Source organism: Lactuca virosa, chromosome 3 (genome assembly GCF_052849685.1).
Source record: "Lactuca virosa cultivar CGN04683 chromosome 3, Lactuca_virosa_CGN04683_v6, whole genome shotgun sequence".
NCBI classification, from domain to species: domain Eukaryota; kingdom Viridiplantae; phylum Streptophyta; class Magnoliopsida; order Asterales; family Asteraceae; genus Lactuca; species Lactuca virosa.
Window position 1 is genome coordinate 390,951,924 of NC_136428.1, and position 11,882 is coordinate 390,963,805.

The following is an 11,882-nucleotide window of genomic DNA, read 5'->3' on the forward strand; positions in this document are numbered from 1 at the left end:
TGCATGATTCCCGTAGTAGGATTCCTTATCATCATCACAGCATAGCCGACATGTCAGACGTGGTGTATGCGGTGTGTGGTTATGCATACTCCGCCCAGAGGACAGCAATCAGAGCTATGATCACTAGCGCTATCGCTGGAGGGCTAGCATTGATTCTGGCAGTGGCACTTGTCTGGGTGATTGTGTTTTAGGGTTGAATCAAAGCGTCATGGTTTATGTTTTATGGTCTTTGGTCTATGTATTTTGATGTAATGCCTTTGGCTTATGGCTTTTGAAAAGTATGGTTGAAGTATCTTTTGTAGCTTGCAGTGCCAAGCAGTATGCTTTGTTAAACCTTTTATTTACAAACTATGAATGAAAATCTATTTTAATGACTTTCAATTTCCATGTTATTTCGCATTTATATTGTTCATAAACTGTAAATTGTTTTGATGATTTGAAATCTTTCTTGAAAATATATTTTATTATATTTATTTCTTGCAAAAAGAGAGAATTTTTCTTTTTATGATGGTAACGTCTTAAATTTTGTTGTGTGTTATAGAACCATGCCCCCAAGAAGGAACACCCGCTCCCGCCAAACACAGCCTGAGAATGCCACTCCCGATATTGCACAACTGGTCTCACAACAACTGATGGATGCTATCCCTAACATTGTGGCTCAAGTCACTGCGGGAATCCATACTAGTCAGACAAACCGCGGAGGCCCTACACCTACTGTGAACATGGATGGAAGCGGAACTCGTAATGAGGAAACAAGGGGATGCACCTATAAATACTTCATGTCTTGCAAACCCAAGGAGTTTCACGGAACAGAAGGTGCGGTGGGATTGTTGAAATGGATAGAAGGAATAGAGGTCGTACTCCACATCAGCAAATGCTCAAATGACTGCAAGGTTCCCTATGTTGCATGCCTTCTACAAGACAGAGCTTTAACTTGCTGGAATGCGCAAGTCCGAAACCGTGGAAGGGAGGCGGCGAACCAGTTAGCTTGGGAGGTATTCAAAGAGTTACTCAAGAAGGAATACTGTCGTAAGGATGAAATCCAGAAAATGGAATCTTACTTCTGGAACCATGCCATGGTAGGAGCCAATGTGGAAGGCTACACTGTGCGTTTCCATGAACTCGCTGAACTAGTGCCACACATGGTCACCCCGGAGAGCAAAAGGATCGACCGATACATATGGGGATTGGCACCCGAAATCTGAGGCATGGTTACTTCAGCAAATCCTACCTCAATCCATAGCGCTATAGACCTGGCGCACCGACTTACGAATGATAAAGTGAAGGCTGGGATATTAACCATAAGCAACACCAGTAACAAAAGAAAACCGGAGAGCCAGATTGGAAGGAAGAAGAATGACAACTCAGAAAGGAACAAGAGAAGGGCAACGAACTTTGCGGTTAAAACAGAGGAACCTGTGCCATACCGTGGGCCGAAACCTAAGTGTGAGAAATGCAGCTATCACCATGAGGGTGCCTGCCCTATTTGCCACAAGTGCAACCGATCTGGGCATTTCGCGAAGTATTGCAGGATAGATAAGGATCACAAGGGTGGTAAACGGGTGTGCTATGAGTGTGGAAGTGTGGACCACTTTAGGAATGCATGCCCGAATCTAAACAAGGGCCCCAACAACAACCAGGCAGGTCATAACAACCATGGAAATCCAGGAGGTCAGGCTCGTGGGCGAGCATTTGTGATCAAGGCGGAAGAGGCCCGCCAGAACCAGGAGGTGGTAACAGGTACATTCCTCCTAAACAACCACTATGCATCAGTATTATTTGACTCTGGTGCAGATAGAAGTTTTGTGTCACATGAATTTAGATCACTAATCGACTTGAAATCAAAAAATGTTGGAACATGCTTACATAATTGAACTTGCTAACGGCCATGAAATTAAGGCTAAGGAGATAGTTCCTAATTGTACCTTGAACTTAGCCGGTAAAAATTTTAGTATTGATCTGATACCCATGGAACTCGGAAGCTTTGACGTAGTGGTAGGAATGGACTGGTTATCCAAGAATCGAGCAGACATTGGATGCTTTGAGAAAGTTGTCAAAATGCCCCTCCAAAACAACGAAACCCTATTAGTGTACGGAGAGAAACCAGGCAAGAACCTGAAGATAGTCTCATGCATGAAGATTCACAAATATCTGAAGAAGAAGTACCTTGCGTTCTTGGCTCATGTAGTGGAAAAGAATTCAGAAGAAAAACATAATCAGGATATTCCAATAGTGCGAGAATACCCCGAAGTGTTCACGGAAGAGTTGCCCGGACCCCCCCCCCCCCAACAAGACAAGTCGAGTTCAGAATTGATCTAATTCCTGGGGCGGCACCTATAGCTAAAGCACTTTACCGCTTGGCACCTTCTGAAATGCAAGAGCTTTCGAGTCAACTTCAGGAACTTTTGGAAAAAGGATTCATTCGTCCAAGTTCCTCACCGTGGGGCGCACCGGTCTTATTTGTGAAAAAGAAGGATGGATCAATGCGAATGTGCATCGATTATAGAGAACTAAATAAATCGACTATCAAAAATAGATACCCCCTTCCTCGAATAGACGATTTGTTTGACCAACTCCAAGGTGCCTCGTACTTTTCAAAGATTGATTTACGATCGGGATACCACCAATTAAGGGTACGCGACGAAGACGTTCCTAAAACCGCCTTCAGAACTCGTTACGGACACTACGAGTTCTTAGTTATGCCTTTTGGGCTAACTAACACGCCAGCTGCCTTCATGGATCTTATGAATAGGATTTGTAGGCCGTACCTTGACAAGTTTGTTATCGTGTTCATTGATGACATACTAGTCTATTCCCAAAACAAAGAAGAGCACGAACGACATCTCAGGCTAGTGTTGGAACTGTTGAAAGACCAAAAGTTGTTTGCAAAGTTCTCTAAGTGCGAATTTTGGATTAGGGAAGTACGATTCCTTGGTCATGTGGTTGGAGAAAAAGGAATACACGTGGATCCCACCAAAGTTGAAGCAATTAAGAAATGGGAAACCCCAAGATCCCCGACGGAAATTCAGCAATTTCTCGGATTGGCGGGCTATTATAGGCGCTTTATTGAGAACTTCTCCAAAATTGCCCAGCCATTGACTATTCTGACCCAAAAGGATAGGAAATTTGTATGGGAAGAACCACAAGAAGATGCCTTCCAATTGCTAAAACATAAGTTATGTAATGCGCCAGTCTTGGCATTGCCAGATGGTGTGGAGAACTTCACAGTGTATTGTGATGCGTCACACCAAGGTCTGGGTTGCGTACTGATGCAGAAAGGCAAGGTTATTGCATATGCGTCAAGGCAGTTGAAGGTTCATGAGAAAAACTACACAACCCACGACCTAGAACACATCTTGGATCAAAAGATGCTTAACATGAGACAGAGGCAGTGGGTAGAATTACTCAACGACTATGATTGCGAAATTAAATACCATCTAGGAAAGGCCAACGTTGTAGCCGATGCGTTGAGTAGGAAGGAAAGGGTGAAACCCTCACGAGCTCATGCCTTCGGAGCCCTTGTTCAAACCAGTTTGAAGGACGAAATCCTTGCTGCTCAAGGCGAAGCATTAAAGACTGAGAACTTGAAATGTGAAACATTGCAATGTCTAGAACAACGATTTGAAACAGGTTCGGATGGAGTGAAGTACTTCAAAAATAGAGTATGGGTACCAAAGATCTACGAATTGCGTGAGGTAATTTTAAAGGAAGCCCATAATTCCCGATACTCGATCCACCCTGGAGCCGACAAAATGTACTTGGATCTAAAGGAATACTATTGGTGGCCTGGAATGAAGAAAGATATTGCTTTGTATGTTGGGAAATGTTTAACTTGCTCTAAAGTGAAGGCTGAATATCAAAAGCCCTCCGGTTTGCTTCAGCAACCAGAAATACCTCAATGGAAATGGGAGCAAATATCCATGGATTTTGTGTTAAGATCGAGACACTTAACACACGACTCTAAACACACACACAGCTCACGAAAAACAAGAACACAAGGATGAACATGAGGGATTTAACGTGGTTCGGTCCTTCTCTGACCTACGTCCACCGGTAACTAGGAATTTACATTTCTCGGTGCTAATCTGCACTCTTTCTTTGTTACACTAGATACAAGTTTTACAAATGAAAGGAAGAAGCCTATTTATAATATTTTGAGTCGTAAGCCTTTTCTTTCATTCACATACATGTGAAATTGATAAGGCCACCATTGTTGAAATTCTGCAGCCGTAACAATTTTTCCATGTTCACATGAGAGTCCTTGTTTCCTGCCACTTCTTTTGACTAACCCAATGGCTTCACACTCAACAATCTCCCACTTGAAGCCACGAAACAATCTTCACCATTGCTTCAACTGTGTATCTGTATTTCTGTTAAAACTTTTGATCTTGACTCCTTCCTAGTTACCCTGGCCTTCTCTTCAATTTACCTGAAGGCTAGTTGAAGCTTCCGTTAGCTCCAACACATCAGTCATGGCTAAGTCTGCCACTGAACTGTTCTCTGTCTCCACCGGCTCCCACTGAAATGAACTGCCCGATCCTGGAACATCCTGAGAACAAACGACACTCTCCATGTGAAGCAGATAATCTGGAGAGACTTTTACAGATGGAATACTGGTTCTCTTAACCCACTGTGTTCTGGGTATTCTAGCTGAAGCACAACCCTTGCTCCCACTGCTATGAATGCCCTTGACTGGTTTTTCTGAACCGTTCCAAACACGTTCAACCTGAATCTGACCTGTGACTCTGGGTTTGCCATCTGCAAAGCAAACCTTCTTCTGTCCACGAGACTCTATGAACCGGATTTTGTTTTTCTTCTGAACTGGGACAGTTACTCCCTCAGACGGTAAACTGACCATATATAATGAACCCCTCTTATGTCCACGAGCTATCACAAGATTTCCTTTGACAACCTTCCACTGCCCATTCCTGAACTTAACCTCGTGTCCCTGTTCATCCAACTGCCCAACAGAAATCAACTGTTTCTTTAGACTTGGAATTACCTGGACATCCTTCAAAGTCCATGGACCAACTGGAGTCTTCAGATCTAAGTCACCTATGCTCGTCACATCAAGAACCTCATCGTTCGCCAGTCTTACCTTACCAAAATCCCCTTCTTTCAGATTCTGCAGTGCTTCACGGTTGTGGGTAGCGTGAAATGAAGCACCCGAATCCATAACCCAGGAATCCACATTGCTCTCCACACTACAGATCAAAACATCATCATCTGAATGGTCTACTGCAACGTTAACTTCTTTCTTGTCTTTTGGACATTGATTCCTGAAATGTCCAACCTCTTTACAGTTCCAACAAGTCACATCATTTCGAGTCCTCGACTGACTCCTTCTCCTGTTCCCGCTCCCACTACCTCTGTTATTTCTTCTACTTCTGACGGCATTCAATTGTTCACTTGATGATTCCCCGGAATTTCTTCGTCTGACGTCTTCGCCTAGAATTAAATCCCGAATTCCCTCAAAAGTGAGTCCTTTCGATCCCGTGGAACTAGTAACGGCTGTAACTGTTCCAGACCAACTGTCAGGTAATGATGATAACAGTAGTAAAGCTTGAACTTCGTCCTCAAATTTTATTCCCACTGACCCAAGTCTGGATAAAATCGAGTTCAAATTGTTGATGTGTACTGTAACTGAACTTCCTTCCCTCATCCTCGTGTTGACTAGTTCCCGAATCAGGAAGACTTTATTTGTTGCCGACGGCTTCTCGTACATATTAGACAATGCCTCCATGATTCCCTTTGCCGAGGTCTCCTTCAAAATGTTGAAGGCAACATCCTTTGACAAAGTCAGTCTAATAAATGCCTTGGCCTTCTTATCCAAAGTCTCCCAGTTTGTCTGGGTCATCGCCTCCGGTTTTTCATCTAAAACTGCGTCCAAGTCTTTCTGCACGAGCAAATCTTCAATTTACATCTTCCACCAACCAAAATCTTTCCCATCAAACTTCTCAATCTGAAGCTTACTGCTTTCTGCCATTTTCTGAAAGATTAGGGGCTAAACTGCAATTTTCTGAAAATTCAGGGGCTAAACTGCAATTTTCTGAAAGTTCAGGGGCTAAACTGTAATTTTTCAAATATGCTACAGTGTTGCTACAGTGCCTGCTGGCGTCTCCGCTGACGGCGTGCTACAGTGTCTGCTGACGTCACCACTGACGTCGTGCTACAGTGTTGCTACAGTGTCTGCTGACGTCACCGCTGACGTCGTGCTACAGTGTCGTCTTCTCCGGCGGAACTTCGGTGCTACAGTGTCGTCTTCTCCGGCGATTTCAGGTACTACAGTGTCGTCTTTTCCGGCGAAACTGGTTTTTCCGGTCACTATTCCGTCAAACCTTTGACCGGCGATTTGGACATCTTCCGGTGGTCAAAAGATTCAGGAAAAAATATTTTCGGAATCTTCGGAACGAGACCTTTCCAACGGTATACACCAAAATCGTTTTTGACGAAAAAAAATTCCGACCAAAAACTGAAAATCACCCTCTGGAGCTAAACCAAGGCTCTGATACCACTTGTTAGGATCGAGACACTTAACACACGACTCTAAACACACACAGCTCACGAAAAACAAGAACACAAGGATGAACATGAGGGATTTAACGTGGTTCGGTCCTTCTCTGACCTACGTCCACCGGTAACTAGGAATTTACATTTCTTGGTGCTAATCTGCACTCTTTCTTTGTTACACTAGATACAAGTTTTACAAATGAAAGGAAGAAGCCTATTTATAATATTTTGAGTCGTAAGCCTTTTCTTCCATTCACATACATGTGAAATTGATAAGGCCACCATTGTTGAAATTCTGCAGCCGTAACAATTTTTCCATGTTCACATGAGAGTCCTTGTTTCCTGCCACTTCTTTTGACTAACCCAATGGCTTCACACTCAACATTTTGTTACTAAGCTACCGAGGACAGTGAAAGGACACGATTCTATCTGGGTAGTGGTGGACAGACTGACGAAATCCGCACATTTTCTTCCCATTCGGGAAGATTACCGAATGGAACGGCATGCTCGAATTTACATAGATGAGATCGTAGTACGTCACGGAGTACCTATTTCCATCATATCGGATAGAGATGGCCGTTTTACATCTCGATTTTGGCAGTCGCTTCAAAAAGCCTTGGGGACACGTTTAGACTTAAGTACCGCATATCATCCCCAGACAGACGGTCAGAGTGAACGAACCATCCAGACGTTAGAAGATATGCTCCGGGCTTGCGTGATCGACTTTGGAGGAAGTTGGGATAACCATTTGCCATTTGTTGAGTTCTCCTATAATAATAGCTACCATACCAGCATACAATGCGCCCCCTATGAGGCCTTGTACGGGCGTAAATGTCGCTCCCCAGTATGTTGGCTGGAAATTGGCAATAGGCAGTTAACGAGACTGGATTTAATTCAAGAGACCACTGAGAAGATCTCGATAATACTTGATAGACTGAAAGCTGCCCGCGATCGCCAGAAGAGCTATGCTGACAAGCGTAGGAAACCTTTGGAATTTCAAATAGGAGACAAAGTACTCTTAAAAGTATCCCCATGGAAGGAATCGTGCGTTTTGGTAAAAGAGGAAAACTGAGTCCCCGTTATGTAGGACCCTTCGAGATTATCGATAGGGTCGGTCCAGTGGCATATAAATTAAAGCTACCAGATGAACTGAGTGCGATACACGACACATTCCGTGTGTCGAACCTCAAAAAGTGCTTGGCGGAGGAATCCCTACACATACCTCTCGGGGACCTCCAAATTAATGATCAACTAAAGTTCTTGGAGGAACCTGTAGAAATTCTCGATCGAGAGGTTAAGCAACTAAAACGAAGTAAAATACCGATCGTGAAAGTTCGTTGGAACTCTAAGCATGGACCCGAGTTTACGTGGGAACGAGAGGATTTCATGAAGAACAAATATCCTCAACTATTCGCTATGTCTGAACCAGTGTTACTGCCAGTTGAATTTCGGGACGAAATTCCCACAACTGGGGGAGACTGTGACATCCACCAAAACTCAGGTCAATACTCATCTAGAACCTTGTCATTTCCTTGTGTGCACTTAACTTGGCTCTATAGTTACAAGTTGAACTAGGTTTGTGACTTAATAGATCCCTCGGAACAAGTAGTGTACCTTAGTTGTATTGAACGATCACATTGATATGTAAAGGAACCAACTGGGTGGTAAAGTGCCAAAGCTGAACCTTAAGTCTAAACATAAAACTATGTTCGATAGATTACAACTCAAGGGTAGGTTATTAACCCTAAAAATTTCATATTGGAACAAATTGATGCTTAACAAGGTTAAGTATCACAAGCTAATATGAACAAAAATTAGATCATAATATGAACCAACTATAAAGTTGATGACAAATTCATACACTTCATGATTCAAAATGTGAACCAAAAGTAAAATCCAAGAATATCAAATTCTTACAATCACATATTATGAATCCTTGTTAGAATTGTTGAAATATGATAAATTGATTTTTATAAAAATTAAATAATAGGTTATCATTATATAAATTAATTCAACAAATATAATTTTTGGAAGTCATTACCAAGTGTAAATACCTCAACAAAACCCAATAATTAAAACCTTAGGAGATTATGAAAATGTTTGAGTTTTATAAAATTTAAAATCTAGATTTATAAAAATTCAAGGGAGGCTTTTATTATTTGATCAAATACCAATAAAAATACCATATCCCTCTTAAATTTTCGTCCATTAGGCTTTTCCCTCTCCCCCATGCCTTAAAACCCATCATTACACCTCATTTGAACCACCTACACACTCCATCTCACACTCCTTCTCCAAGAAAACTCTCCCACTTCCAAGACCACTCCTACACATCAGAAAATCCTCCATTCTCTGCCATAATTTCAAAATTGAGAAGGTCTTGAAGTGTTCTTGCTTCTCTCAAGATCAAAACCAAGGTAAACAACACAATCCTCCCTCATAGTTTCATGATTTTACTTCCTCTTCTTCATGGTTCTTCTCTACTCTTCGGATTCTATGCCCTTCTATGGCTAGAAATCCTTACTTTTTCCCTTGTGGTTTGTATATTCTCACCATAACACAATGCATGTGTTTGAGATGGTGAAAATCCGGGATCAAACCCATGCAAGGAGTGAAAAAGATGCACATGTGTTCATATGACTTCAAAACCGAGTATTACATCTTCTTCTCCATTTCTTTTGTGTTCTTGCATGACCAAAAGCATTTAAACCATTTCTAGTACATCTTGAATGCTCATTCACTCCATGCATGTGCTAGAAATCGGACCTTAACAGAAGCATGCATGTTGTTCTTGTCAAAGTGCCCTAAGAATGCACTCAAAGCAACCAGGGGAGACATGCAATCTGCCAGACTATTTTGTTCAGATTTGAACGGCCATAACTCGGTCATTACTTAACCAAATCCTGATATTCTTTTTGTATTGGATATTTCCACGAGTTAGCTTTCAAACCCAACTGGTCTCACTGTAAAAGATTAAATATCGGATATTTGGCAATTTTCACAAAAAGGTTGCGCGAACAGCTCTTTTTCTGTGATCACCATTTTTACTTTACGTGATCAGTGGCCTTAAACCCAACCATAAATCTGGGGAAAAATAGTTTAGAAACTTAACATATCCAGTGAATGATGGCTGAAATTTCGTGGTTTAAAACCCCACAGAATGTGCTACTCAAATTCATGAACTTCAGCCACATTTACATCTCATGCACTATAATGTGCAACATTTCTTAACTTGTTTGGGTTCAATACCCCTATTTCCCTTCTGAATAAATTTTGAACATTTTTCCTTTTGAAAGCCCTCACATGCATGTGATAATCTGTAAACTACCAAGGGCTAGAACCAATTCCTTATTTATTTATAAAAATAGTTATTTAATGGCTATAAATTCCAAATAATCATTTTCGGAAGGTATAAAAATCTGAAAATTTTTATTATGAATATAATCACAGAATAAGAAAGCCATGTAAATTTTCAGACATTTTGGACACTGTTTGATATTTATTCCATATTTTTCATTAAATTGGAGCATGAAATTATAATCTCGGGTTATTGGACTCAAAGTTTCTAACCAATATTTTTCTCAACCTTAGGAACATTATAATAACCTGTAAAAATTAAATTGGGAATTTTAGAAACTGTTTACCAATTTATTTGGATTTTCTATATTATTTGATCCTAAATAACAAATAAATATAAAACGGCCATCAAAAATGTCTATAAAATATCTGGACACTAATACCCTCCTGTAGAAACACAATATAAAGTTTTACAATTTTTGAAGTTCATTTTCATGCCTTTATGAATTTTTTTTTGAATATAAGACACCATGAATTCAATAATACTAATAATGAACCAAACAAACTTTGGGCACTTAATGACACCACTAGTAGGATAAGTAGACTTAGATAATGATTTAGTGAATTATATCTCACTAGAGACTATTTGTTCCGTAGGACGCTATTAGGATTCGCACTCACCAACATCAACCTGCAAAGCCCGAGCCGCAAACTTTCCAGAGTGAGTATTCACGCACTCCCCTATTTTCGGTTTTTAATGTTTTGGGGTGGAAAGCATGCCACAATATCTATGAACATTATTTTATGAACTTGTGCTATGAATTTGTGATATGAACTTTGTTGTATGAACTTGTATTATGAATTTGGTGTTATGAACTTGTATGATTAAGTCCCCGGAGAACCGATACAACCTATTAACTCATATTTGAGCCGATGGTCTTATGGATAGCGCTATTTGGGGTCGACAGCCCCCACTCGCCCGGAACCGCGAGTGCATATTTCCATGAACTGACATCATGGGAACCATGGACATGATGGAATGGGGCAGGAACGGTCGTTAGGCTTGGTTGTGAACGGAATGCAATGGCATTCATCGTCTTCTAAATTGGAACATTTATAGAATAAACTATATTTTTGAAATAATGTATTATTATAAACCTGTGAACTCACCAACTATTTTATAGTTGACCCTCGTTTTTGCATGCTTTTCAGGGAACGGTCAGTGAATCAACAAGACGTTAGCATGATTTAAGTTGTTACCTTTGCTATGTATTAAATTATGTATTGTGAAAACTGAATGTATTTGTTTTGTACGCGATGTAAACTTAAAACGCTTAATGTTTATGGTTGGTACTTCTATTTACCTTTGTGATGAGACCTTAGCCTGTCACTCTTCGTGTTTCCGCTTTAACGGGGTGTGACACTTATCACATAAATGATTGAAGTACCAAGGTAAATTCTAACCAACTTTAATATGATCTTATGGATTCATAGGACAACCACTCGAGCTCTGATACAAATTCTGAGAACAAGATCTTTGCGCAGGGACAAGGTTTGAGAACTCAAACCTTGAGTGAATGCTTGAGATCAATGTCTGCTTAATAATGGATGTTCAAGTCGAGACTGGAAAGACCAGTCAAATCTTAGATAATTGATTCAACAAACGATCAAGACATTAATTAAGAACAAGTAAATAGTGATCAAAGTAAAGTTAATAAATGAGGAACAAGAAGATAGTTTTAAATGTGATAAGAGTAATTGCCAACAGTTTTAGAAAAATCCGTAGTTGACTTGTATTGAATGCTCCTATTTAAAGGAGAGAATGTTACAGTGAATTAACCCAAGTGTTTACATAGGACCGGACAAAAGATACAAGTCTGACATTCTGATTGTCGTAAATCAACTTTAGACTAAGTCCTATGAAATGTTACATCAAAATACAAGAAAAAAGTAATAAATGCACAAGAGACAAAATAACTTCATTCCGGACAAGTAATTTTCCGGAGATGAAAGTTTACGTCCGGATCAGCATGCATTCCGGACTTCAGGATCAGCTCCGGAATGCGTTCCTCTTC